Consider the following 27920-nt stretch of genomic DNA (forward strand, 5'->3'; position numbering starts at 1 on the left):
TACAGGGATGTCTTCCGTCGTCTATGTGATGGTGTGCGGCGCAAGAGACCGGAGTTGTGGGCCACAGGAAATTGGCGCATCCACCACGACAATGCTCCAGCTCATTCCTCTCATTTAATTCAGACTTATTTGACCAAAAATCAGACTCCAGTGGTTCAATAGGCACCTTACTCTCCTGACATGGCCCCTTGCAACTTCTGGCTCATCCCAAAACTTAAAATACCATTAAAAGGAATGCGATTTGAGACAAGAGAGGACATTATGGCTGCAACGATGGCGGAGCTGCAGTCCATCCCGAAAGAGGCTTTCTTGGAATGCTTCCAACAGTGGCGACACCGCTGGGAGAAGTGTGTGGAGTCCCAAGGAGACTACTTCGAGGGTGATTAGGTTTCCAATGCTCCAGGTAAGCCAGTTTTTTTTTTCCCAGCTAAAGGTACGATACTTTTTGGACAGACCTCGTACGTATTTCTGCAAGTTGAACTGGATTTGCCTCAGGAGGGACATCTGGTGTAAAACATCTGCCAAATCACAATGCAGATCTGTACTGGATCCGCTGCAGCTGGATGTAGCCTATTTTTATGTTATCTCAGCAAATAAAACGTGTATATCAGGATCAACACAAAATAAATGACAGACTATGGGTTTTTCTTCAGTTCATCATAACAGTGTCAAGACACATAAGGTCATTTTTGCTGCCAGAATCTATTGATTTATAGTTTTTTGTGTGTGTGCTTTACACTATTTTATGTTCTATCTGACTGATCATCTCAGTACACGTCACTATGTCTAATTTCTAATTAAAATTTTTCCCTGTGCATATCATGACATTTAATGATAGTATTTTCAAATGCCCGATCAGTTTTGGTCATACCAGAATTATTATTTTGCATTGAAATATCGTGTCTCCTTCCTTTACATTTTTCAGCACTGTTTTTAGTGGAGATCTGAACATTTGTCTCACATGTTTTCTTGTATTGTTGAGCATCCTTTTGAGATGAGCTGCAGCTTAATGGTGCAAATGATGGAACTCAGCATGTAGGTGCACTATTTCTGTTGTGCAAAAATATGTTGGCATGCAAAATAGCTGATTATATTTGCATCTGTAATACAGACACCTGACACACACTCCAAAGTGGGGAGCAAATGCAGAGCATCTGCTTCAATTAATCTGCAAATAGAGAACACCGTGGGTCAACACAAGTTGATCCTCAACACTTGTCAATGTCATTTTATCGTAAGAGAGTGAGCTAGTACAAGATGTGCTTCTTCAGGAGCTGACGATTAGTCGATTAGTCAAAGAACAGAAAATGTGTCAACTGTGATAACAGATTAATCTCGGAAATATAGAAAAAAAGAACAGGCATTCAACTATTTCTGTCTGTGAATGTCTAAGGTTTTTATATTTATCTCCGCCAGGACATTTCCAAAAGACAGGATTGGATTTCGACCTTCTGTCAACTGAGAGGTGATTAGATTTTGATGTAGATGCAGATGCCATGCAGGTGGCATTTTTAATTAAGATTTTCATCCCAGTGATTTTCAGGGCTCGGTACGAGTACTTTGTTGAAGCACTGCTGCCACCTGCACTTCAACTTGGTTATTAAGGACAGATGAACAAAGGACTACTGTGCGTTGGAGAAGGTATCTGTTCCCTGAGCATCGTCTGGTTATTTATTTTCAGATTACATGTAGATCATGTTTGGATTTTGGGCTGTTGCTCAGAAAAATCCAGTAAAATGTCCCCTTGTAGTCGTTTCACTGGTATTTTTCTTACTTTTTGTCACTTTACAGACTAAGCAATTACTGTAATGGACCAAATATAACCAAGGTTTTGGGGTTGTTTGGTTTGTTTGTTTTTCTCACAGAAAATACGTCTGAAAAATACAGGGTTGTCTTTAAATCAGTCATTTTCTATTTAGCCCAATATGGTCATTTAAAGGGGTGTAATGACACACTAGCTCCTGCATACGATACATATCATGATACACCTGCCACGATTCGATACATATCACGATACATAATTACATCATCGTTCCCATTAATTATGTCGAAAGTAATTTGTTGTGAATGTTGAGGCCATGCTAAAGCATAAACTGGAATCTTTGATGTCATGTGTTTCCTATTTCTACATTTTACAAATCATTTATGATCCTTCTGCAGGAGATCATTTCTTCAATGCAGCAGGTGACTTCATGATATCATGATACAATTTTTTTAATATGGGTCAATATGACTATAGTGCATCCGGAAAATATTCACTGTGGTTCACTGTGAATTCCGCATTTTGTTATGTTACAGCCTTATTCCAAAATGGAGTGAATTCATTTTTTCCCCTAAAAAATTGTACTCACAACACCCCATAATGACAACATGAAAAGGTTTGGGTTTTTTTTTGTTTTGTTTTTTGCAAATTTATTAAAAATAAAAAAAACTACCATCATTTCTAGACTATTATCCACTACTTTTTCACACACTTTCAAACACTGCGGCTTTTTCAATCATGTGGCTAATTTATGGATTTTTACAGGCTTTTTCATAAGTCCAAATACGCTGACGCTGTTAATTGATTTCCTGAAAGCTGCACTCCTCATGCAATGTAAATTCACACACACTGCAAATATAAGGTCTTACCTGTTCATTTCAGTGAAGAAAAGTCCCTCTCTGGCACTTTGCGCCAGAGTTGCACCATCAGATCGGTTAGCGGAGTGGAGTCTTCTCCCCCCACCTTTCCAAACTGGTTCTCTGTCTTGGCGCAACAAGTAAAGAAATTCACAGCGCCTCATTAACGTCTCATTTAACACAGACTCCATCTGACCCTGGCTGCAAGTTCTCCTTGTGGAGCAGAGATACCGTGCACACATACTGGATGATGTGCATGCCAATATTTACGTGTAACACTTCAGGGGGAAAAAAGCATTTATGGTACGTATTTAATTAAAAGTTAAAAAATCTTTCTAACATCTTTCTGTGTAAATATCTCATGTTACCACGTGGTGACCCACGGCTTATACACGTGTGGCTTATTTATGTACAATTTCATTTTTCTTTTTGAAATTGGTGGGTGCTCCTAATATTCAGGTGCACTCTATAGTCCGGAAATTATGGTAAGTAATCACATGTAAATGAGGATTCACAGCCTTTACTCAATACTTTGTTGATACACTTCTGGCAGCAGTTACAGCCTCAAGTCTTCTTCAATATGATGCCACAAGCTTGGTGCACCTATCTTTGGTCAGTTTTGTCCATTCCTCTTTGCAGCACCTCTCAAGCTCCATCAGGTTGGATGGGGAGCATCAGTGCACAGACATTTTCAGATCTCTCCAGAGATGTTCAGTCAGAATCAGGTCTGGGCTCTGACTGGACCACTCAAAGACATTCACAGAGTTGTCCTGAAGCCACTCTTTTGATATCTTTGCTGTGTTTAGGGTCATTGTCCTGCTGAAAGATGAACCGTCGCCCCAGTCTGAGGTCAAGAGCGCTCTGGAGCAGGTTTTCATCCAGGATGTCTGTGTACATTGCTGCATTCATCTTTTCTTCAATCCAGATTAATAATCACTGTAGGGAAGGTAGTTGATTTCCTCCAAACATGATGCCTGGCATTCACGCCAAAGACTTCAATCTTTGTCTCATCAGACCAGAGAATTTTGTTTCTCATGGTCTGAGAGTCCTTCAGCAGGTGCCTTTTGGCAAACTCCATGTGGGCTGCCATGTGCCTTTTACTAAGGAGTGGCTTCCGTCTGGCCACTCTACCATACAGGCCTGATTGGTGGATTGCTGCAGAGATGGTTGTCCTTCTGAAAGGTTCTCCTCTCTCCACAGAGGAATGCTGGAGTTCTGACATAGTGATCATTGGGTTCTTGGCCTGACTAAGATCCTTCTCACCCGATCACTCAGTTTAGACGGGCAACCAGCTCTAGGAAGAGTCCTGGTGGATCCAAACTTATTCCATTTACAGATGATGGAGGCCATTGTGATCATTCGAACCTTCAAAGCAGCAGAAATGTTTCTGTACCCTTCCCCAGATTTTTGCCTCAAGACAATGTTGTATCTGAGGTCTACAGACAATTCCTTTGACTTCATGCTTGGTTTGTGCTCTGACTGTCAACTGTGAGACCTTATATGTAGACAGGTGTGTGTCTTTCCAACTCATGTCATGAATTTACCGCAGGTGGACTCCAATTAAGCTGTAGAAACATCTCAAGGATGATCAGTGGAAACAGGATGCACCTGAGCTCAATTTTGAGCTTCATGGCAAAGGCTGTGAATACTTATGTATTTGTGATTTCGTCGTTATTTTTTATATAAATTTTCAAAAATCTACAAAAAAAAACTTTTTTCCCATTGTCAATATGGGGTATTGTGTGTAGAATTTTGAGGAAAATTGAATTTGATCCATTTTGGAATACGGCTGTAGCATATCAAAATGTGGAAAAAGTGAAACACTGTGAATACTTTCTGGATACACTGTAAAAGGATTTGAAAAGGAGAAACTCAGTGTAACAAGTGAAGACTCTTTCATACAACAGATCTAAATCCTCGTTTCCAATCTTTCTTTCTTTTTTTTTTAGACAAGCCACGCAATGCAAGTCATTGAATATCTCACATAATTCACTTCAATCGGGTCAGGTGTGGGAGGATGCACTGGAACCACCCCACCACTGAATCCACACCAACTTGGAACCACCTTGGGTCCTGAATGCAAACCACCCAAGCAGACCACTGGATCCATTCCTACCTCCTGAAAGTAGTCATCTATATGTCCCTGTCATTTTTCCAGTTGTTGTGGTCATCAGCATTGAAGCATACTGGATCACACCCAAAGACGTTCACCACATCGCTAAAATGTTGTAGCTGACATCCTCTCACAACATAAGTCTCCCTAAAGCCTTGTTCCCACATCCACAGCATTGACCAGAACTGTTCTTGAAAACATCACATGAATGTTGTGGTGAATATTGACCATGTTCTGCTTACTCACGAGACAAACCCACACACACATTAGGGTCTGCTCCTTTAATAGCAGATAACTGAAACAATCGTGCAAATGGTGATACAAGCACCAAAGTTTGCACAAATACTCCTTAGACATTGCTCTTCGGAAAAAATCGACTGGCCACTTGAATTTTCAATAGGCGGCCAGGTAGAGGTCAATTGAAGAATTACACAGGGGTCAAAACAATAAATGCTCAAATCATTTTGAAGACTACACCACATTATGTGTCTGATCTTAAAGATTCCAAAAAGGTATACGAGGTCTCTTAGATAATAAACCGACCCTTTTATTTTTTTTTTTAACTATATGGATTTGAATGACGTGCGATTACACCAATCATGCTTGAACCCTCGTGCGCATGCGTGAGTTTTTTCACGCGTGTCGGTGACGTCATTTCCCTGTGGGCAGGCCTTGAGTGAGATGTGGTCCCGCCCTCTCGGCTGAATTCCTTTGTTTCACACGCTGCTCGAGACGGCGCGCGTTGCTTTATCAAAATTTTTTCTGGACCTGTGAGGAATATCCGAGTGGACACTATTCGAGAAATTAAGCTGGTTTTCTGTGAAAAGTTTAACGGCTGATGAGAGATTATGGGGTGTTTCTGTCGGTGTAAGGACTTCCCACGAAGCGGGACGTCCTGCAGCGCTTCCAGGCGCTGTCGTTGGCCTGTTTCGAGCTGAAAACATCCTAATTTAAGGCTTAATTCACCCAGGACATCGTGAGAGAACAGAGAAGATTCAGAAGAGGCCGGCATGAGGAATTTATGCGGACATTCCACTGTTTAAGGACATTTTCTTAATGAAAGACGTACGCGCAAATTCGCCGAGTCGTTTCCGTGACGACTCGGCAAATCTGTGTGCGCCGCGACAGGAAAAACACCTCCGTGTTGAAAACCATTTGTAGAATTCAGGCGGCTTTTAATGGCTTTCAACAAGTGAGTAACTGAGAAATTGTTTAACAGCTTGGGCATGTTCCAACTTGCCCGTTAAGATTTCCAACGGAGGTGTTTTTCCTGCCGCGACCCCCCGCGGTCGGGTCCAGCCCGACATGCGACTCTGCCCGCACGTTCTTTCATTACAAAATGACCGTTAACAATGGAATGTCCGAATAAACTCCTCATGCCGACTTCTTCTGAAAGTTCTCTGTTCTCTGACGACTTCCTGGGTCAACAGAGCCTGAAATGTGGAAGTTTTCAACTTGAAACGGCGAGACGCTGCCGCCTCGAAGCACAGATCGCCATCAGGTGCCGTGGACCGTCCTTAAAGCGACACTACCAGACCAAAATCTCTCATCAGCCGTTAAAATTTTTACCGAAAACCAGCTGAATTTATTGAATGGTGTCCACTCAGTTGTGCCTTACAGTTTTGAAAAAATTTTTATCAAACAAAGCAACAGTCTCTGAGCCATAAACATTCCCCTTGACTTCCACTCATCTTTGGACAATCCATGGCTGTCCCACACCCGGCAACCACAAGGGGGCGTTTGGGGGCGACGCCCCCTCACATCATCAACCTCGCCCCCTCGGATGTTAAGGGCACACTGCAAGCTTCAGCGCGACGCACGCCCCCTAGCACGTCGTTACGCCATGCTGATATGGCTGAAAGTGGAGTAATTGTGGCATTGTTGGCTTGCCATAGGCCGATGCGTTCCAACGCGTCGTGACGTCAGACGCGTTGCTTCGGAAGCGGCAAGGGGGCGGAGATTGCGGCTTCGTCACACACTCTGGCTGATTCCACAACCTGAAAAAAGTTCAGCGATCGCCGTCTTGAATTTGGATCGCCTGCCCTGAACCAAAAAGCTTTAAAAAACAGCCGTAGTAGAACGATTCTACCATTACCCTGGTGGGAGAAGCTTTTTTGTCAGCTACTTTTCAGTGTGACGCCGCCGACCGAGGGAGGACCGCGACAGAGGGCCGACATGCATTCCTGGGCAGAGCGAGGCAGGCTGCCGACCGGTGTGATGGAGCAAACCTACTCAGTCCGAAATCTCCCACTTTTTGGAAATATGCGAAAACTCAGTTTACCCAACGGAGTTTAGTTCTGCAGCTTTATCAAGGTGAGAATAATATAAAAATAAAACGTGACGTTTCTGCACTGCTGTGAAGGTGTAATGATCGGCTAACGTTAGCTTAGCTTTTTAGCACAGTTGATCTGAGTGAACGCTTTAATTTCTAAATGATTCAGACTTTTATTTTTACCAAATAAAGCTACAGCTTTTTTTCAGACACCACAAAAGCTCAACTTTAAATAACTTATTTTTTCGGGCGTTTTTTTTTTTTTTTCCATCTTTTTGTTTTTTTTTTTGCCATTTTTTCCCCTTTTTTATATATATAAACTGTTTAGTGTTTCTTTATATTTAAAGAAATATTTTTATTTGTCCCAATCAGGAACATTTGCTGTGCAGACAACCAAACTACCATTGATGAGCTGAACACCACGAAGTCCAGTCAAAAGAAAACATCTGCTTTTCAGCAACACCACCAGAGTTCAAAGCTGCAGAAGATCAACATCACCTGCTTCTAAATAAAAGGCTCTTTGAACATCACCTATTTTATTATTTTTTTTTAAAAAGCGGTTTAATTTTATATTTTAACAATAAATGAACGGATCATTAAAAATGTCCACGAATCAAAGTCCAAAGACATTTGCACAAGTAGAAGCTCTCCCCTTATTGTGCTCAAATTCATATTTTAGAAATGACTCTGTCCTGATAACATTAAAGGCAATAACATATTTTGACGAAATTACAAGTTTAAATGACTATATATAAAAAATTCATCATGAGATTTATGTCACAGAGAAATCCTACTTTACAATCACACTGCAGTCATTGTTAAATTATTTCCTGTTGCATTTATAATAAACATTTGTATTTATTCAGTGTTTTTCTGGTTGAAATGAGATATAAATAATCTACCAGACTTTAAAAATTATAAAAAATAAAAAAAATTATTAAAAATTATTTCCATGTTATTAAAAAATAACATGGAAACTTGTACATTTAAAAATGTACAAGTTTCCATGTTATTTTATTTCTCTAAAAATAAATGTCCAAGGTTCCTTATGTTAAACAAGAAATTATCTAATCTGAAATAACAGATGGTTTTAATTTACAGATGAAAGGTTTCTAAAGAACTATTTATTGATTTATTTAGCTATTTTAATTTCAAGTGTTCTAAACTTTTTTTTAACAGTAATCAGAAATGTTGAGGTAACAAACAACAACAACAAAAAAACTCAGCCACATGGGGTGTGCAGCCAGTACATTCTGAGTGCCGGTCCCAAGCCCGGATAAATGAGGAGGGTTGCATCAGGAAGGGCATCCGGCGTAAGGAAGAGAAATGGTATTGGGGTCATTTTAAAGGAAGAGTATGTTAAAAGTGTGTTGGAGGTTAAGCGAGTGTCTGACAGGGTGATGAGTGTGAAGTTGGAAACTGAAGGGGTGATGATGAATATCATCAGTGCATATGCCCCACAGGTAGGTTGTGAGATGAAGGAGAAAGAAGATTTCTGAAGTGTGTTAGATGAGGTGGTGGAGAGTGTGCCCAAGCATGAAAGAGTGGTGATAGGAGCAGACTTCAATGGGCATGTTGGTGAAGGGAACAGAGGTGATGAGGAAGTAATGGGTAGATATGGTATCAAGGATAGGAATGGGGAAGGACAGATGGTAGTTGATTTTGCAAAAAGGATGGAAATGGCTGTGGTGAATACCTACTTTAAGAAAAGGGAGGAGCACAGGGTAACATATAAGAGTGGAGGAAGGTGCACACAGGTGGACTACATTCTTTATAGGAGATGCAAGCTAAAAGAAATCAGAGACTGTAAGATGGTAGCAGGAGAGTGTGTCACTAGACAGCATAGGATGGTTGTTTGTAGGATGACTTTAGAGGTAAAGAAGAAGAAGAGAGTGAGAGCTCAACAAAGGATCAGATGGTGGAAGCTGAAGGAGGAAGACTGTTGTGTGAAATTTAGCGAGCAGGTGAGAAGCACTAGTTGGAGGGGAAGCAATTTTGGACAACTGGAAAAGTACTGCAGATGTGGTGAGGGAGACAGCTAGGGCAGTACTGGGTATGACATCTGGACAGTGGAAGGAAGACAAGGAGACTTGGTGGTGGAATGAAGAGGTTCAGGAAAGCATAAGGAGAAAGAGGTTGGCGAAAAAGTTTTGGGATAGTCGGAGAGATGAAAAAAGTAGACAGGAGTACAAGGAGATGCGGCGTAAGGCGAGAAGAGAAGTGGCAAAAGCAAAGGAAAAGGCATATTGCGAGCTGTACAAGAAGTTGAATAGTAAGGAAGGAGAAAAGGACTTGTACCGATTGGCCAGACAAAGGGACAGAGCTGGAAAGGATGTGCAGCAGGTTAGGGTGGTAAAAGATGCACATGGTAATGTGCTGACAAGTGAGGAGTGTGTGCTGAGAAGGTGGAGGGAATATTTTGAAGAGTTGATGAATAAAGAAAATGAGCGAGAGAAAAGGCTGGATGATGTGGTGAGAGTAAATCAGGAAGTAAAAGAGATTAGCAAGGAAGAAGTGAGGGCTGCTATGAAGAGGATGAAGAGTGGAAAGGCAGTTGGTCCAGATGACATTCCAATGGAGGCATGGAAATGTCTAGGAGAGATGGCAGTAGAGTTTCTAACAAGATTGTTTAATAAAATCTTGGAAAGTGAGAGGATGCCTGAGGAGTGGAGACGAAGTGTGCTGGTTCTTATTTTCAAGAACAAGGGTGATGTGCAGAGCTGCAGTAACTACAGAGGCATAAAGCTGATCAACCACAGCATGAAGTTATGGGAAAGAGTAGTAGAAGCTAGGCTTAGAAAACAGGTGAAGATCTGTGAGCAGCAATATGGTTTCATGCCAAGAAAGAGCACTACAGATGCAATGTTTGCTCTAAGAATACTGTTGGAAAAGTACAGAGAAGGACAGAAAGAGTTACATTGTGTGTTTGTGGACTTAGAAAAAGCTTATGATAGGGTGCCAAGAGAAGACTTGTGGCATTGTATGAGGAAGTCTGCAGTGACAGAGAAGTATGTTAGGGTAGTGCAGGACATGTACAAGAATAGTGTGACAGCGGTGAGATGCGCAGTCGGAATGACAGACTCATTCAAGGTGGAGGTGGGATTACACCAAGGATCAGCTCTGAGTCCTTTCTTGTTTGCAGTGGTGATGGACAGGTTGACAGATGAGATCAGACAGGAGTCCCCATGGACTATGATGTTTGCAGATGACATTGTGATCTGTAGTGAGAGTAGAGAGCAAGTTGAGTCTAGTCTGGAGAAGTGGAGATATGCTTTGGAGAGAAGGGGAATGAAAGTCAGTAGAAGCAAGACTGAGTACATGTGTGTGAATGAGAGGGAGCCCAGTGGAATAGTGCAGTTACAAGGAGTAGAAGTGGTGAAAGTAGATGAGTTTAAATATTTTGGGTCAACTGTTCAAAGTAATGGAGAGTGTGGTAGAGAGGTGAAGAAGAGAGTGCAGGCAGGGTGGAGTGGGTGGAGAAAGGTGGCAGGAGTGATTTGTGACCGAAGAATATCAGCAAGAGTGAAGGGGAAAGTTTACAAAACAGTAGTGAGACCAGCTATGTTGTATGGTTTAGAGACAGTGGCACTAACAAAAAGACAGGAGGCAGAGCTGGAGGTGGCAGAGCTGAAGATGTTGAGATTCTCTTTGGGAGTGACAAGAATGGACAAGATTAGGAATGAACATATCAGAGGGACAGCTCAGGTGGGACGGTTTGGAGACAAAATCAGAGAGGCGAGATTGAGATGGTTTGGACATGTGCAGAGGAGGGACCCAGGGTTTATAGGGAGAAGGATGCTGAGGATGGAGCCACCAGGCAGGAGGAGAAGAGGGAGACCAAAGAGGAGGTTCATGGATGTGCTGAGAGAGGACATGCAGGTGGTTGGTGTGACAGAGGAAGATACAGAGGACAGGGTGAGATGGAAATGATTGATCTGCTGTGGCGACCCCTAACGGGAACAGCCGAAAGACAAAGAAGAAGAAGAAACAACAACAACGAAAAACATTTCCAATGATTTAACTTCAGAAAACTGCTCTATAAATGAGCAGTCCTGTCACACGTTAATGTTTTGTACAGATCAGTGGTTTCTGCACCGAAAACCACTGATCTCTACAAAATGGATTGGTCCAATCCATTTTGTAGAGATCAGTGGTTTCTGCCACGAGTCTTCCATGTTTTGGCCCGACGCGTTCCTATTGGACAACGCGAAGGTACGTCACAGCTCAGTGTCGAAAGTTGGATTGGCTTGACCTTTGACCATGTCAGCCTGCTGACAAGCGGCAATGCGCGCTCCTGTCAGAAGCGTCGGTTTAGCTCGGCTTTTGCTAAAAAGTAACGCGTCTCATTGAAAATAATGCTTTTTAGACTGACTTTGTACGCGTCTGATGTGAAAGGCCCAAGAGTGATGACAGTATTTTTTTATTATTATTATTTGAACATATAGACCCTCGGTCAAGTGATCTCCTGCATTCCACACAGAGCCGGTGTTCTGTCGAAATGAGGAAGTGCGCGTGCCGTGGTGGAGGTGCGTCGTCGAGGTGAGGTGAGTCGTGCTACATGATCTGCCTTTTGCTTGGTGGACTTGACAAATCCCAGGAACTTACTCTTACTCAGTCTCTTACAACGGTGTAGCCTAAATACATGAGCTTTCCAGGAGCACACCCAATTCATTATGCACGCTCAGGGGCAGGTACCCTCCGGTGCGCACTTTTTTTGGGGGGGGGGGGGGAGCAACCCCACCCCTGTGATAAACTCATCGCCCCCTTAATATTTTTTTTCTGGCGCCGGGACTGGGCTGTCCAACATTTTTGGCTGTCCACTTGCAAATCAGGCCATTTACTTGGAAGATTGGGTGGTCATCTGGCTTAAAAACTGCCCGAGCAGGAACCCAGATGAAAGCAGTGATGCACTGATGTTGCATTTGCCCCACTGGTTAGTTTTAATTGCAACATTTGAGTACATGTTTCTAAAGTGTTTCACTTAGTGGGGGAATCATGTTTGCATTCCATCCATTATTCCTTGATGGGTGAGTGTGATGAATGTCTGCAGATGATTCCAAAAACATCAAATTTAGACTGGCCTGTGAAATTTTTACCAAAAAATATCTTCAGGTTTAAGGTAATTAATACTTTATTTTTGATCAAGTGGATCAAACAGGGTCCAATGGACCCCATTGAAAATGCTATATTATTTATTTATTTATTTATTTATTTTTTGTATTCTGTCAATATTATAGGATAATAAATCTGTCCTTTATGTTACATAACATGTGCACCTGACCAAATATGGTACTATGGAGGCGATGGATCGTTTATGATCTTTATCTCTAAAATGTCCTTAGGTGGATGTGTCATTTGTTCCTTTCCAAGAGAATTCTATGGGAATTAACTTGTTTAGTTACTTACCCTGATATATTATGATGGAAATAAACATGTACAGATAGTTTACAATAATTTGATATGTCCGCAAACAACACATATTTATATTGGAGTCCAATGGACCCCATTGGACCTGTACTCAGATTTTTAACCATGGTCCTGAACAGGGTTAATTTCCACAGTTGTTGCACTTTGTGTGAAATCATAGTCATATCTTATATCACATTGATATGACAACATTAGAATCAGATAATTTGGCCATATTGTAAGCAAAAAAAGAAAAATGCTTAAAAAGGTAGGGGTTCTGGGGGAGCTCTTTCAGCTTCTGGTGGCAAACCTTCACTGTGCCTTGTGATAGAATCACCACGATGACTGCTCCAAGATGGCGGCCACATTTCTTGCGCCTCAGCAACCAATGTGGCGTCTGCTCCTCTTTATAATGTCTATGTTCGTCTACCGTCGGCTTGTGGCTTTTTACGGCTTTTTATGACAATGGTTTTGGGTTTTTCCCCACTGGGGAGATTTTTTGTGCCATTTCTGGTTTGTGCCTTCGTCTACCATAGAGCGAGCCTTGCCCCGCTGAGCGTATAAACTATTTCCAGGTATCTCCTGACCTCAACGAGATTTAAATAAATCATGAGTAAATAGAAGCAGTATGGTACTGTATGGTAATTTTGTTTACAGCAAGCTCACTTTAAAGATACATAATTCTGGGCTTTTTTTGTTTGTTTGTGTTTTGTTTGTTTTGTTATCTATGCTATTCCAAAGCCTAGGCATATACCCTGTAATATGTAGTGACTGAATTATTCCAGTATTGTTAACATAATAAGTCAAAAACAACCAGATGCTGCCATCTTTTAACTCATAGCGGAAATCTGCATTAATAAAGAAACCAACTGTTTTTCTTTGAGATTTATTCAGAGCATTTGCAGGTAAATGGACTCCCACTGAGAGAAACAAAGATCTGCATCTCCCCACAAGAGCAAAAAAAAAAATAAAGCATTGAGCTTGCATACTAACAGACACTGTTAGAATATAAAGGATGGGATGCTGGAGAGCAGAGCATCATAGGACAATCAACAAAGAGCCAGAGAACACCTGCATGGAGTACACCAAGGAGCTACCTTATCTATTGATAAGTAGACGCTCGATGGTACAGGCCACAAGAGGTCAAGATCAGAGGACTACACTAACAAATGGAGCTGTCTGCCTTTGGATGAATAATAGCAGAGCTCTGGTATTTGTATTTTTCTCTTCTACAGGACTTGTGATGCCAGCGTCTTTGCAGGAGAAGGAAAGTCCAAGTCTTTTGGTTCCTGGTGTTTCCTGTCTTACTGTTAGGTTGTGATGAATTTGTGTCTTTGTGAATTTGTGATAAGGTTGTGTCTTTAATACTTGGTGTCTTCTGAGGATCAGTGGCTACTGCTGGAATAAAGTTGCATGAAACAAGTAGTTACTTATACAGATTCAGATGACGAGTGTCACTTTATATTTTGGATACATGGAATGTTGAGTCCCCCAGCAGCTGGAGAAGGACAAGGGGGCTCCCACACTTTATCTTGCTATAGAAGATAGATGGTTATTTTTGAGAGGGACCATGGGTGGGACCATGGTGTGGTGGATGCAGTGATGCGCGGCATGGCACATGTTCCCAGACCTGACTATTCAGCCTAGTCTCACTTTTTTCTGTGCCCTGTCATGAAAAGTGCCCCATTTTCATGACACAGTTTTTTTATTTGGCTATTTCTACTCCTCCCCTTCTCCTAACTCTAACCATAGACACAGCATAACTGTCTACCCTCACATAACCCTAACTATAACCCCCCAGACCTCTCCCTCATTACCCCACATTTTGTGGCCCTGTCATGAAATGAATTTGTGCACCCGCCACAAAAAGTGCCCTATTTTCATACCCCCGTCACAAACCCATAGATTAATGTATTTTTTGTAATGCCACCATGAACTGCCATGAGACTAGGTTGGACTATTACATTAAAAAGGGATGAAATAGCAACCCAGTCTCACGGCATGTCGTGATTCAGCAGCACAATAATTTCTGGATTTGGCGGTAAAGGACTCGGTAAAGGAGGCGCCAAGCGGCACCGTAAAGTTCTCCGTGATAACATCCAGGGAATCACCAAACCGGCCATCCGCCGTTTGGCTCGTCACAGCGGCGTGAAGTGGATCTCCGGTCTGATCTACGAGGAGACCCACGGCATGCTGAAGGCCTTCCTGGAGAACGTGATCCGTGATGCCGTCATCTACCTCTTAGCACGCTAAGAGGAAGACTGTGACCGCCATGGATGTGGTGTATGCCCTGAAGAGACAGGGCCGAACCCTGCATGGCTTCAGCAGCTAAAACCCGATCATCATCATCAATCACATTAATCTACTGGTTTGGGATATTGTCACGAAAAGTGCCACATTTTTGTTACAGCAGCAAAAATTCATTCTAATACATTCTGTGATGGTTGCACAAAATTAAAAGTGAAGCGGGGGGTCAGGGGTGGTTAAGGTTAGGGTTGGGGGAAGGAGTAGGGTTAGTAATAGTGAGTAAAAAAAAAAAGAACCCAGTCACAAAAATTTGAATAATTTCGTAACGGGTACGTGGAGGAGCTCGGATTCGAGCCGCTGCTCCTCCATGTCGAAAGGAGCCAGCTGAGGTGGTTCGGGCATCTTTTCTGGCTGCCCCCTGGACCCCTCGCTGGAGAGGTGTTCTGGGCACGTCCCATCGGGAGGAGGACCCGGGGAAGACCCAGGACACGCTGGAGGGACTATGTCTCTCAGTTGGCTTGGGAACGCCTCGGGGTTCCCCCGGAGGAGCTGGGGGAGGTGTGTGTGGATCGGGAGGTCTGGACGGCTTTGCTTGAGCTGCTGCCCCCGTGACCCAACTCCGGATAAAGCGGAAGAAAATAGATGGATGGATGGATTGATTTTGTAATGGGAGCAGGGGAAAAAATGTGATATTGGACTGGAAATAGAGGTAAGAGGTAATCGGGTAACATTGTACAAAGGTGCCAACAATTATAATTTTCAATATTTTGTTCTGTAAAGTGGGCGGTCCTTAGAAGGTCTTGGTGAAACAGTATGCTGATCAGATGCAAGCTCATCAAAGATGCACATATTTCCAATTTCCACCTCAAATTTAGTGACTATCGAATACATCTTATTCAAGGTATCATGCACACAAGAATCAGTAATATGCTCTGTAAAGTGGGCGGTCCTAAAGAGAGTCGAGATGAAACAAAATTCTGCATAAATTTGTACTCATCCTGCATACATTCATTCAGGCTGTCCAGTGTCCACTTGAAATTTGGTCACGTTCTGATCAGTTTTGTTCAAGTTATCAGGGAGACGTGGAAGTGGGACTGATAAAGTGGATGCACGTACAAAAGGAATCGGTTTCTACAGTGTGTCTGAGTTCTGGTCTTTAGGCGGGCGGAGAATAACAAAAATGAAGCAACAGCTCATTCAAACTGGAATTGTTGCAAAGGATGATTAGTTATACAATCACAATATTTTTAGGTTATTATTTTATTTTTATTATTATTTTATTTAATATTTTTTAGGTTCAAGTAACTGTGACACTAAACATCTCCGAGTGATCGTACTGCTCAACCTATTTTTAGTTACTCATGTCTTTGCTTTATAACAGAACTGTTACGCGTTAAAAATTAACCTGAAATGGCTCTGAGGCAGGGTCACCCCCAAAGTTCCTCCTCATCATATTTTATTCACACACATGCATAAAACATTTTGGACGGCTCACCTGCTCCTGACCAAAGCCCACAGGCAATTTTACCAACATTATCAACATTATGTAAAAGACCTTTGTAATCTAGTAGGGTTTTCCTCTTTAAATAAAGCTTTAATCGTCAAAATCATTTTCGAAGCTCAGTCTGATGCCTTCACACAAAACCAGGGGTCACAGTGATCATACAGTGGAAATAATAAAACAAAATGCTGAACAGGCTGCAAAGCCTCAAGCACACAGTGGACAGTGAGTCCTCTCATTGTTTGTCTGGGTGCGTCAGAAAAGCACAAAAAATAAATAAATTAAAATGCTGTTTCCTCACACAGCAGGAGCTTTGTGTGTTTGCTGCACTAGACCCAAGTGTCAATGACCAAAAACAACTACAGCAAGCTCACTTTAACCAGGACCTGCAGTTTGTGTGCTTCAGTAAAATCATACTACAGTTTGAGCAACGTTTGGTTGTGTGTCCACGTGTTTGTTCTCCTGCGTCTCCCATGTGGATGAAGGCCGACTGTGGAAATGACCTTAAATGGGTTGTTTTGACAAAATATAAAGTTCATTGGAGTCAAAGGTCAAAACATCCATTTTTCACTCTGGTCTTAAGCAAACTTGGCACAGATTTGTAGGTAGGTTCCGGAATTGCTCAAGTGAGGTCAGATTTGTCAAAGGTCAGTGGTCATTGGGGTCAAGATTGTTGGCGTCAAAGGTGAGAGGTGGGTTCCTCAGGCAAGCTGCAAAATATTCTTAATATGTCGTGGACATGAACGAGCGAAGACCTTCAGCATCTCACCATGTCATTTAGGTCCTTCAACTTCTTTTTTTAGCAAATGTTTCAGGGGAGTTTCTTTCATCAAAACATCAAATCTAGGCTTGCATCTCAGATGTACTTTCTGGCAAATTGTAGCTGAACTATTAGATATTCTTTTTAAGAAAATCCTCCTCTGCACCACTTCATCAGGAAGCTGGATTTTATATTTTTAATTGATTTATATCAAGTTGTAGAGATTTGCTTTCAGTTTGAGTTTAAGGAAGATAAATTTAGATTTATTTATCTAAAGTTGTGTCACTGGTGTGTCACTCAGACAGCAAAATTATGAATCATTATAAGGATCCTCACAACCAAGCACCAATTTCAATTTATTTTCATTTATATAGCGTCAAATCACAACAGAGTTGCCTCAAAGCGCTTCACACAAGTAAGGTCTAACGTTACTAACTCCCAGAGCAGCAGTGGTAAGGAAAAACTCCCTCTGAGGAAGAAACCTCAAGCAGACCAGACTCAAAGTGGTGACCCTCTGCTTGGGCCATGATACAGACATAAATTACAGAAACAATTCTAGAACAATTCACGGACGAATATACAAGAAATGCTTTTGGTGCACAGGACAGGAGGGTCTTCAGCACAAATACCACACCCATCTCTGGATGGAGCTGCACCTTAAACAGAGAGAAAAAAAACAGAATCAGGCATCAGAAAGACAACAAATACAGTATAATTTGTCAGCATTAAACAACAAGAAAAACAGGAAATACTAAGGTGATCGCCAGCCACTAGCCCTGAGCTTCACTAAAACACCCAGCATTTAGATAAAGTTGAGGCCACAGCATGCACCATTTCCTAATAGAATGAATTAAAAGAATAAAAGGCGTAGAACTATACTATACCAGTATGCTAGCCATATGAAAGGGAAAAATACAGTAGTGTTCAGAATAATAGTAGTGCTATGTGACTAAAAAGATTAATCCAGGTTTTGAGTATATTTCTTATTGTTACATGGGAAACAAGGTACCAGTAGATTCAGTAGATTCTCTCAAATCCAACAAGACCAAGCATTCATGATATGCACACTCTTAAGGCTATGAAATTGGGCTTTTAGTAAAAAAAAAAAAGTAGAAAAGGGGATGTTCCCAATAATTGTAGTGTGGCATTCAGTCAGTGAGTTCGTCAGTTTTGTGGAACAAACAGGTGTGAATCAGGTGTCCCCTATTTAAGGATGAAGCCAGCACCTGCTGAACATGCTTTTCTCTTTGAAAGCCTGAGGAAAATGGGACGTCCAAGACATTGTTCAGAAGAACAGCGTAGTTTGATTAAAAAGTTGATTGGAGAGGGGAAAACTTATATGCAGGTGCAAAAAATTATAGGCTGTTCATCTACAATGATCTCCAATGCTTTAAAATGGACAAAAAAACAGAGACGTGTGGAAGAAAACGGAAAACAACCCTCAAAATGGATAGAAGAATAACCAGAATGGCAAAGGCTCACCCACTGAGCAGCTCCAGGATGATCAAAGACAGTCTGGAGTTACCTGTAAGTGCTGTGACAGTTAGAAGACGCCTGTGTGAAGCTAATTTATTTGCAAGAATCCCCCGCAAAGTCCCTCTGTTAAATAAAAGACACGTGCAGAAGAGGTTACAATTTGCCAAAGAACACATCAACTGGCCTAAAGAGAAATGGAGGAATATTTTGTGCACTGATGACAGTAAAATTGTTCTTTTTGGGTCCAAGGGCCACAGACAGTTTGTGAGACGACCCCCAAACTCTGAATTCAAGCCACAGTTCACAGTGAAGACAGTGAAGCATGGTGGTACAAGCATCATGATATGGGCATGTTTCTCCTACTATGGTGTTGGGCCTATATATCGCATACCAGGTATCATGGATCAGTTTGGATATGTCAAAATACTTGAAGAGCAGTGGTGGGCACACTTCCGATAATCCGATAACAGATAACTATCAAAGATAATGTTTTCATTATCGGATTATCTTTTTAGATAAATTTAAAAACCATCATCGGACTAATTATCTTCCGATGAATTACCGCCCAATAACTTTTAGACCAATAACGTACTAAACTAAGATGAACAGTGAAAAACATTTTTAAAACTGTTAAAGCTGTTGAGATCTACCTGTTAGAAGTTTCCTAATAGGCATGTTGTTCTATCCTCTGCAATCAGAAACCACTATATCGTCTGTAAGCAAAGGAGAACTGGTGACCAAAAAAAAAGTCATTTCCTTTAACACCATACTAATATAATCGCAATGTCACCAAGTCATCCAGAGGCATACATGTTTAACTGATGGTTCAATTTTTAACCACTCATTTTAGACAAGTTATTTAAAATTATTGTCATGTCTGAAGTTTATAAAGTGAAAATATCAGATATATGTTTTTGTTTTAAAGTAATGTGCTAATTTTTAAGGTTTTGTGAGCACATGCTGTGCCAGACAGCAATGCATTATGGGTAGCATAATGTAATCTCAGACATTCACACCAGGACAAATGCATTTCAGACACTTTGTTCAGGGTCAGGGTCCACAGAAAACAGCATTAAACTCTAGTGCCTAAAACTCTCGTGAATATATTCTCTGGGTTTATAGACGTTAGTGTATTTGCGTTTGTTAAATTCCACGCATCTTAAATGTAACAGACAGATTATCTGGAATTTTGTTTGACATTTTTTCAAGGCCGCTACTGCCATCTACTGGCCAGGAGTGTTCATGACAGTATTAAACGTCTGGGTACATAGCTGCTCTCAAAGTGTCGGTATTGTCCATTGTCCAGGCGCTTTTTTTGTGCATATATGTTAACTTTGTATTCTAAAACTACGGTTAGAAGTAATTCCGACTCCTTATCGGTCCACACGAATGAGGTTGGCGCCATGTTTTTAGTTTTTGTGGAAGTGACGACAAGAGAATAAGGCTCCTGATTGGATAGAATTTTAATCAGTACCGCCACCCAAAGGTTTGGCAGACTAATTACAACACATTTATACGGTTCGATGTGGATGGATTTTTTTTTAAATGATGTAGTGTGAAGTTTTTTCCCCAAACTGAAAGGGTAATATATTCGGTTTTACAAATACCCGACAACGTGTGTACATGGCCTTATGTCTGTGAAAGGCACTATATAAATAAATTTACTTACTTACTTACTAATATTGAGCGCACGTTTTACAACATCATAAAAGTTTTAAAAAATGCAATTGTGATGACACTTCCAGGGCTCCGTAAAAATGCCTGTTTTTACAAATAAAAATGGAATATTTTACAAAAGCACATTTATCTTTAAACCAACACATGACACACGTCACATTAACATGTTGGTTTACATAATGGATTACTGAACCAATCACTGTTTAGCACTTTTACCCAAAATGCTTTGCAGTCTGTTTGTTACAAAACCTCAGAATTAGTGCCTTATTCAACATTAAAAGATATATGTTATATTTTAACTTTGTACAAATGACAGAATTGACATTAATGGAGTTATTCTATCAGTATTCTCAAAAAACCATAAGTTAGTATGACTTTATTTTTCAAGACCTCCGCCTGACTGGAGTGTTGAAATTGATAGAGACCTGGCCTTATGGCTGCTCTTCGTTTGTCTCTGTAGTGGGAGCGCTGTTGCAAGAATGTTCAAAGAAAAATGATTATGATTAGTAAAGAGTTGATTTCGTGGGTGCTCTCAGGATTTGTCTGTGCCGCTTCCTGCAGGGGGCAGCATGGTCAAACATTCTTGCTTATTCTTTACGTCTTTTACCGCTTTTGTGCTTTCAAAAGTGATCGTGTTAAAAGTCAATTTCAGCTCTTTAGTAACTGCAAATGTCCCATAGACAACACCGGAATTTATCAGTTATCGATTATCTGTAACTTCCGATACATTTTTGGGTGGTTTATCAGTTTATCTTTATCAAAGATAACTTTTCAGTTATCTTATTATCTGTTATCGAAGTTCATTTTTTGGTTATCTGTGCCCACCACTGTTGAAGAGGTCATGTTGCCTTATGCTGAAGAGGACATGCCCTTGAAATGGATGTTTCAACAAAACAATGACCCGAAGCACACTAGTAAACCAGCAAAATCTTGGTTCCAAACCAACAAAATTAATGCCTCGCAGATGTGAAGAAATCATGAAAAAACTGTGGTTATACAACTAAATACTAGTTTAGTGATTCACAGGATTGCAAAAAAGCAGTTTGAACATAATAGTTTTGAGTTTGTAGCGTCAACAGCAGATGCTACTATTATTGTGAACACCCCCTTTTCTACTTTTTTTTTTACTAATAGCCTAATTTCATAGCCTTAAGAGTGTGCATATCATGAATGCTTGGTCTTGTTGGATTTGTGAGAATCTACTGAATCTACTGGTACCTTGTTTCCCACGTAACAATAAGAAATATACTCAAAACCTGGATTCATCTTTTTAGTCACATAGCACTACTATTATTCTGAACACTACTGTAAGTGCATCTTAAGTCTGGACTTGAAAGTCTCCACAGAATCTGACTGTATTATTAAGCATCATGTTGAACCAAGCCAGTCTCACTCCATGCTCGTGATGGCGTCACAAAAAGTGATTTAATCTATTAGTTTATCATACAGTCATGAAATGGAGTAGATTCTTGTGATGATGTCACAAAAAAGTTTCATGATGGTATCACAAAGTTTGGGTTGACATGGGGTAGTGGTTATAGTTGGGGTGATGGTTAAAATTAGTGAGCGAAGGGTGACCGCATCCCAAAAATGTCATACTTCATATTTCATGATGGCATCATGAAAAAACTACTTAAGACTGGGGCTATGTTTAACTGTATTGTTGCAACTTACTGCAAGAATATCTAACAATCATGCCCAGGCATTTTCAAACATTTATTCAATTGTTATGGCTTTTTAACTTGGTTTGGTGCATGGGAGGAGAAATTGGTGTGGGCAAAGCCTGGAAAGAGATTGAAGTCCTTTAAAATTCTTCTCACTGAGGGATGTGAGTGAACTCTTCTGAGTCAAATGCACCACTTCAGTATCCAGGCTTTCTCCTTAATTGCTATCAGCTTCTGTTGACACTGAGGAGAGATTAAAGTTTCACTTTGTTACTGTCAGAGTAAGTGGTGCAGCAAATAGCTCAGCATCCTGAATAGAAAACCCATTCCTGTATAACAATATAACAAAACAGATTCTTGCAGCTTTGGGAATGAATGACAACGTCCTAGTAAACACCACTGAAACATCTGGCAAAAAAAAAAAAAAAAAATGCTTTATCATATTATGTGCATGTATATTTAAGGAAACATATTCTTCATTATATGTGTTGTTAACCTAATAATTTGACACTGACAGATGTTTATTATCTTCAAAAAAATTTGTCATTACTGGAGTGTGTTTTAATGTCAGAAAAATTGCGTACATCAATATGCGACTCATCAACCTTATGAAGCAGAACAATTCAAGACGTTTGGGAGTTATCAGGATCCAAATATGGGTTCTGGGTTAATACCTTACATGTTGGTGAAGCGACATCACCAGGGTATTTTTTTCTAGCATTTGTTTGTGAACAACATAATAGATGGATAGATATCTTGGATAGATATCTAGGGGTGAGTAGATTTTTGGAGTAGTTCAAAGTCAAAGAAATCATAGTCTGAAAAACACCTTTTTTGTATGTGTCGAGGCTCCCATGTGCCTTCTGGCAAAATGTAGCTGAAATTTTATGTGTTCTTTTAACCTCTTAAACCCTAGAGTCCCCAAATTTGGGGACTTGCTCTGTTTTGGAACATTTGAACACTCATAACTAACGAATGCTGACACCAACATACACTTATTATACATCAAAATGTCAAGCGAAGTCTCCTCTACAAAAGTTATCCACTTCAATCACATATCAACTAACTACAGCTGAAACGGCAAGCAAATAAAGACATAAATCGGAATTCATTTTTTGGGAATAAAACCTCATTTACTCCTATCAAGTATTATTTATTTTAAATTTTTTTGCATCCACAACATCCCCTAGGACCTGTCTTTTAGCTAATCCAAACTTTTGCATTTTTGACCATGTACAAACTGAGAAATAACTCATAACGTATGGGTATGTGATTTTGGTGAAATAGGCTCTAGGGCAGGGGTAGGCAACCTGTTCCAGAAAGAGCCATGAGGGTGCAGGTTTTCTTTGCAGCCACTGACTCCACCAGGTGATTTTACTGATTAATATCACTTTGAGCAGATGGAATCAGTTAATCAGTGAAATCACCTGGTGGAGTCAGTGGCTGCAAAGAAAACCTGCACCCTCATGGCTCTTTCTGGAACAGGTTGCCTACCCCTGCTCTAGGGCTTAAGGGGTTAAAGAAAGTCCTTCTCTGTTCCACTCCACCGTGACACGGCGTGAAGTGCTACAACAGACAAAGGTTTCTTCAGTCACAGCCACAGTAGCCTATATTTCCTTCAGAGTTGTCATGGGTGTCTTGGTGGCTTCCCTCACTAATCTCCTCCTACTTCATCCAAATGTAGTGTACAGTACCATACTGTTTGCATTTCTTCATGACTGATGCAAACTTTACTAAATATTCAGAGACTTGTACAGTAAATGTTCAAGGATCTATCCTGTGCTTTGTCTCAAGAAAACTACTGTAAAAGTGAAGATTTTCATTTATTCAATCAATCAGTCATTTTCTGTTGCTTATCCAGGTCCAGATTGCGGTGGCAGTGGACCAATCCTGAGGATTTTCCCAAGAGATCTGGGAAATATAATGATTATGTAGTCATGCTTTGGATTCACAATATTCCTTATATTTAGTTTTCATTTATCCACTTACTTATGGGCTCTGAAATGGAAAGACTGCCTATAAAAAATGGCCGTAGTTCCTCAGTGGTTCATGGAATCTTTTTGTTAAAGCCTTTGAATTAAAGATAAATTCTACAATTAAAGCACCTTGATTGTTTCATTTGAACTCCACTGAGGTGGTGTACAACAGCAAACAATACAAGAATAGAGTCATATCCATATACGTATGGACCTAACTGACCGACAAGACAATGAGACATTGGCCCAAAGACAAAAGACTTACTGGGATATTATACACTATGATGACGATGACGATTATCATTATTACCTACGCCAGTGAAGTTGGGCGGAGTTTATGTTTTCGCCCCTGTTTGTTTGTTTGTGAACAGACTGAAACCCACAATTCTTAATATATCCACATGAAATTTTTTCCAGAGGAATTGTACCCTGATAGGCAAGAACTCATTCAATTTTCAAGGTCATGGGTCAAAGATCAAAGTCAGGAAAAATATTGGAAAAATCCATATGCTTTAACATTGAACAAATATTTTAAAAATTCATAACTGTCAAAAAAGATCGACTTTCTTTCATATTTGAGACTGTTATGTAGGATGGTAACCTTTATTGCCTGACAAAGTTTGTTCTGGATCTGATCTGAATTACAGATTTTGTGGCCATTTAAATTTAACATTGAAATCCTCATTTAATGTATATTTTACATTATATCTTAATCAAACGCACCCCAATCACTCTCATATTTGAAAGTGAGGTGTGGACTGGCACTCACTATCACCTGACAAAGTTTGATCTGGATCTGATACGGATTGTGGATTTTGTGAACATTTGAATTTTATATTGAAAAAGCCCATTTGATGTACATTTTGCATTATATCTCAATCAAAAGTCCCTCAATGAGTCTCATTTGTGACAATAAGGTTCAAACTGACACTCTCACTGAATAGACTAAATTTGAATCTGCATCTGATCTGTATTGCAGATTTGGCAGATATTTGATTTTAACCTTGAAAAGTGCTTTAGATCTATATTTTGTGTTATATTTTAGCTCATGAAAAGTCACTTCTAACAGGACTTTGACCTGAAAATTTTTTCCTTGGAAAAAACTTGTGGCATTAGAAACTGTTGGTTGAGGTTTAGTTATTACTAGGGATGTCACTTTCAGGTTTTTTGGCCCCGATCCGATTCCGGGTCATCTGATTTTGAGTATCTGCCGATACCGAGTCCCGATCTGATACTTTAAAAAATTGAATGAACAATGAACAAATGCTAAATAGATAATATTTTCATTTTAATCACTTATTTTATTATTTATCACTTAAACAGTGCACTTCTCCTTGAGGTAGCTTGAACAATCAAGTAATAATCTACCAGACGTAAAAAATGTACAAATTTCCATGTTATTTTATTTGTCTAAAAATAAATGTCCAAGGTTCCTTATGTTATACAAGAAATTATCTAATCTGAAATAACAGGTGGTTTTAAATTTACAGATGAAAGGTTTCTAAAGAACCATTTATTGATTTAGCTATTTTAATCACAAGTGTTCTAAACTTTTTTTAAACAGTAATCAGAAATTTTGAGGTAACAAACAACAACAAAAAACATTTCCAAGGATTTTTCTTCAGAAAACTGCTCCTGTGACACGTTTCTGTGTTGTACAGATCAGTGGTTTCTGCATCGATCTGTTTAGTACAGATCACTGGTTTCTGGACCGATCTGGTTTGTACAGATCAGTGGTTTCTGCACCGATCTGTTTAGTACAGTTCACTGGTTTCTGCACCGATCTGTTTAGTACCAATCACTGGTTTCTGGACCAATCTGTTTTGTACAGATCAGTGGTTTCTGCACCGATCTGTTTAGTACAGATCAGTGGTTTCTGCACCGATCTGTTTTGTACATATCAGTGGTTTCTGCACTGATCTGTTTTGTACAGATCAGTGGTTTCTTCACCAATTTGTTTTGTACAGATCAGTGGTTTCTGACACTAGTTTTTCGTGTTCTGGCCCGACGCGCCGTTCCTATTGGACAGCGTGAAGCTACGTCACAGCTCAGAGCGTTAAAAGTTGGATTGGGTTGAACTTGTTATGTTTTCTTCTTTTGTTCAATAAAAAAAATAATAAAATAAAAAGATTGGGTTGAACTCTGACCACGTCAGCCTGCCGACAAGCGACAATGCGTGCTCCTGTCAGAAGCGTCACTTTAGCTCAGCTTTTGACGCAATGCTTCTGACACCTCTAAAAAGCAACGCGTCGCTTTGAAAATAATGCTTTTTAGACCGATTGATGACGATTGTTGAAAGGCCACATTAATCTGCAATAATGAGCTTTAAATAGCGCTGATCAAAATAATGAGGATAAAATCTATATCGGATTCCTGATCGGGATGCAACGTCGATCAAGTCTGAAACCACGTGATCGGGCCCGATTTCCGATCACGTGATCGGGACATCCCTAGTTATTACTCTAGTTATTATTATTATTATTATTATTATTATTATTATTATTATTATTATTATTATCATTATTATTAATGATAAGAATTTCAGCTACATTTCATTCAATAATAATAATAAATAATAATTTTGGCAGAGTTGCTGACTCCAGAATTGCTGGGGTTTGGAAGGAGTATTATGAATGCTGCTTTACTTACTGTGATGTGGCTTTTTTGTCTTTTTAGTGTAACAGTGACGTGTTAAAGTCAACAGTAAAATGAAGTGCGTCTCCTGTGCAGCTACAGCCATGCCAAGTGGCTGCACTGCCCACCATCAAATGTTCCTTCTCCAAAGGCTGATGACAAAAATCTGCAAGCGTGCTTTAGACCTTTTCATAATATTTCAATCTCTCAGCTTTGACCTTTCCTATTTTTACATTCGATTGAATTGGGAGGAGAATGCAAAGCCAATAACACTGAGCTCATCCCGCGCCATCTCCCACAGAGGCTGACATCGCCCCGCTTCAATCATGCAGATCGCTATGGAGACTCAGCGCCGGAGTGAAGTGGCGCTAACTCTGAAGATCAAAACAGGTTTGTGACTCAAGCTGAGCCGGGGAGATATGTGAGAGTCATGGACCAGCCAGCGTGACACACTCGTCTCCACATGTCATCAAATCTGGAAAAAGTCCATCTAGCACCCGTTTCTCAGGGGTGTCGGGCAAATGGATTTATTTACAAAACATATTCCAGTACAAATGAAAGATGAACGCCTTCTGATCCAAACAGGTTTGACATTCAAAATGAGCACATTTCAATTTTTTTCCACATTACCACATGTGAAAACTGACATTTAATCTTATATCAGTGCAACATTGCAGCAATTTCCACATTAGTACAAAAACATCATATGATATTTTTTATTATTATTGTTATTATTATTATTCATTCATTCATTTATTTATTCATTCATTGTTTATACCTGCTAGCTTCAATCAAGGGTCGGGGGGGGTGGGGGTATGCTGGAGCCTATCCCAGTGCTCACAGGTTGCCAGGCAGGGCACATTATTTATTTATTTTTTTATTCATTCATTCAATTTCTATACCCACGTGGGCTGGAGCCTATCCCAGCAGTCATAGGGTGCGAGACAGGGTACATTATTATTGGGGAATAACCCTATTGTGTCTGATGATTTGTGGACGTTCATGCTGGTTATACGGTCACAAACTGAGCTTTAGCAGCACTGGTTAAAAGGACTTTTACGGATAAAACTGATATTTGTGACCAGACACAAGGGGCTATTCCCTTGTCCCTAGAGGACAAGTTGCGACATGCCTATCTCGGCTTTCAATGCTTACCAGTCGAGTGAGTTATAAGAGAAATTGTGGAGAGCTGGGCATGTCCCAACTTGTCCTCTGACACGCCGAAACGGAGGCGTTCTTTGTCTCACTCGAACAGCAAATTGGTCGTGACGCACAAATCTTCCGCGTGGCTTTCCACGACAAAATCTCTTGTTAAAAGTGAAATCTGCCGGAAAATGGTTGATGTCCAGCTCTTGTGATAACCAGAGAAAGTGCACACGACGGTCCCAGCTCCACACAGCCATCCGTTTAGAAATAATCCGGTGGTTCGTGCCTGTCGTCGAGGCTCGCAGCGCGGCTCGCCAAGTGGCTCGCCGAGCACCATTGTGGGCTGTCCTTAAAGCTGTAGTAATAGTCCTTATTCTCTGTGAAGCCCGTAAAATTTTCACCGAAAGCCAGATAAATTTTTCGAATGGT

The 27920-nt window shown here is 40.4% G+C and overlaps 1 protein-coding gene and 1 pseudogene across 2 annotated transcripts in view; one reads left to right on the forward strand and one right to left on the reverse strand.

Annotated features, from left to right (window-relative positions):
- The window catches only part of LOC117506091 (metabotropic glutamate receptor 4-like), a 771651-nt gene that overhangs the window by 412972 nt on the left and 330759 nt on the right, over nucleotides 1–27920 (reverse strand). The window lies entirely within an intron of this gene.
- LOC117508018 lies at nucleotides 11503–14742 on the forward strand (annotated as a pseudogene).

Source organism: Thalassophryne amazonica, chromosome 3 (assembly GCF_902500255.1).
Source record: "Thalassophryne amazonica chromosome 3, fThaAma1.1, whole genome shotgun sequence".
Taxonomy (NCBI): Eukaryota; Metazoa; Chordata; class Actinopteri; order Batrachoidiformes; family Batrachoididae; genus Thalassophryne; species Thalassophryne amazonica.